This window comes from Crotalus tigris, unplaced genomic scaffold (genome assembly GCF_016545835.1).
Source record: "Crotalus tigris isolate CLP2741 ecotype Arizona unplaced genomic scaffold, ASM1654583v1 scf7180000017623.1712378, whole genome shotgun sequence".
NCBI classification, from domain to species: Eukaryota; Metazoa; Chordata; class Lepidosauria; order Squamata; family Viperidae; genus Crotalus; species Crotalus tigris.
This window is the reverse complement of record NW_024096518.1, coordinates 1025963-1028688: the sequence shown is the minus strand read 5'-3', so window position 1 is coordinate 1028688 and position 2726 is coordinate 1025963. Positions and strand designations below refer to the sequence as shown.

The window sequence follows — 2726 nt, the reverse complement described above, 5'->3', positions numbered from 1 at the left end:
CAGCTGTGGGACTTAGATTTGGCTAGTCAAAAGAAAAGAAGAAATAGAGGAGACATGATAGCAGTATTCCAGTATCTGAGGGGCTGCCACAAGAAAGAGAGGGTCAGGTTGTTCACCAGAACACCAGAGGGAAGGACAAGAAACAACGGTTGGAAACTGATGAAAGAGAGAAGCAACTTGGAATTAAGGAGAAACTTCCTGACAGTGAGGACAATCAACCAGTGGAACACCTTGCCTCCAGAAATCATGGGCACTCCATCACTGGAGATTTTTAAGAAGAGACTGGACATCCACTTGTTTGAGATGGTATAGGTTCTCCTGCATGAGCAGGGGCTGGACTAGAAGACCTCCAAGGTTCTGTTCTATTCTATTCCCCTACTCCCCTCCCTCAAGTCAGCATTAAACTTCCGTTCCGTCTGTTTCTGGTGAAAAAAAAGCTTTTCCAAAGAGAGCACCAAGTATACAGAGATCAGAAGTATGAACAGTGGCAGTAGTGCTGCTACGGTCGGGCTGCTCAGGCAAAGAGGACGGGCTATGAGAAGAGGAGGAGAACTTTGAGGCATTGCGCAGGCAAAGTGAGTGAGCTTTTTTTTCTTTTGCAGAGCAGAATAGAATAATATAATATAGAATAGAATAGAATAGAATAGAATAGAACAGAACAGAACAGAACAGAACAGAACAGAACAGAACAGAATAGAATAGAATAGAACAGAACAGAACCTTGGAGGTCTTCTAGTCCAGCCCCTGCTCATGCAGGAGAACTTATACCATCTCAGACAAGTGGATGTCTGATATACTGGCAAGGATACAAACTATTTTAGATCCAAAGCTGATTGACTGAAGAAAGACAGACTTGACACTGGTGGCAAGTACCACAAATAAAATGTAGCAGCCATTGAAGCTTCATATTGGGCGGCACTCAGAATCGCCAGAGCTATGAAACCTCACACCATTGCTGAGGAGTTACTGTTGCCAGAGACCAAAGACATTGTTTGACTTATGATCGGAGACAAATTTGTGACAAAATTGAATGCACTCTCCTTGTCCAATGACACTGTCTGCAGAAGAATAGATGACATGTCTGCTGATATTCTTGATCAGGTAATCCAAGAAATTAAATCTGCTCCACTTCCAATATTTAGTATCCAGCTTGATGAAGTTACAGATGTTGCAAACTGTTCCCAGTTACTGGTTTACGTGAGGTATATTAATGATGGCGACTTTAAAGACGAGTTTCTATTTTGCAAACCTCTTGAAACAACAACTACTGCACGTGATGTATTTGACACAGTTGGTTCATTTCTGAAAGAGCATAACATATCTTGGGGAAAGGTTTCTGGTTTTTGCACAGATGGTGCTCCAGCTATGCTAGGATGTAGATCTGGATTTCAACGTTTGGTACTGAATGAGTCATCAAAAGTCATTGGAACTCACTGTATGATTCATCGGCAAATATTAGCAACAAAGACGCTGCCACAAGAATTACAAGAAGTAATGAAAAGCATGATAAATTGTGTCAACTTTGTAAAGGCAAGCAGCTTAAACACACGACTGTTTTCACAACTGTGCAACGAGTTGGATGCGCCAAACAATGCTCTGCTATTTCACACTGAAGTGAGATGGTTGTCGAAAGGAAAAGTTTTAAAACGTGTTTTTGAGCTTCGTGATCAACTCAAAACATTTTTTATTCAGAAAGCAAGATCACAGTTTGAAGCTCTTTTCAGCAATAATAGTGAACTGCAGAAAATAGCTTACTTGGTTGATATCTTTGCCATCTTGAATGAGTTAAATTTATCACTGCAAGGACCAAATGCAACGTGCCTTGATTTGTCTGAAAAGATCCGATAATTCCAAATTAAACTGCAGCTTTGGCAAAAAAAATTAGATGAAAATAAAATTTACATGTTGCCTACCTTATCTGCTTTCTTTGAGGAACATGACATTGAACCAGACAACAGGATTACGTTGATAAATTCTGTTAAAGAACACCTGCACATGCTTGCAGATGAAACCTCATCGTACTTTCCAAATCTACCTGACACCCCATTTGCACTTGCCAGAAGCTCATTCACAATCAACGTTGAAAATGTTCCTGAGACAGCACAAGAGGAGTTCATTGAACTTATTAACAGCGATGCAGCGAAAACTGATTTCTCCACAATGGCAGTTACGAAATTCTGGATCAAATGTTTGCAGTCATATCCTGTTCTTTCTGAGAGTGTGTTGCACCTTCTTCTTCCATTTCCAACAACATATCTTTGTGAAACAGGGTTTTCCAGCTTGTTGGTTATCAAGTCTAAATACAGAAATAGACTTGTTGTGGAAGATGATCTTCGGTGTGCTCTTGCAAAGACTGCCCCGAGAATTTCTGACCTGGTGAAAAATAAGCAACCTCAACCTTCACACTGATGTTGGCTTTTTATGTATACTGTTGAAAAATGTAGCAATGTAGTTTACTGTTGTTATATTAAGACTGTTACCCATGCTACACCATGCTTCAAGACAAAATTTCAATTTTTTGTAATTAAAAATAAATATTTAACAATATATAATTACATATTGTTTTTGTGATTAATCACTATGCTTTAATTATGTTCAATGCAAATACATCCTGCATATCAGATATTTACATTGTGATTCATAACAGTAGCAAAATTACAGTTATGAAATAAAAACAAAAATAATTTTATGGTTGGGGGTCACCACAACATGAGGAACTGTATTAT

The 2726-nt window shown here is 38.9% G+C and overlaps 1 pseudogene; it reads left to right on the top strand.

The window, feature by feature from the left end:
- Positions 1–477: 477 nt before the first annotated feature.
- On the top strand, positions 478–2409 carry LOC120302919 (annotated as a pseudogene).
- Positions 2410–2726: the final 317 nt, after the last annotated feature.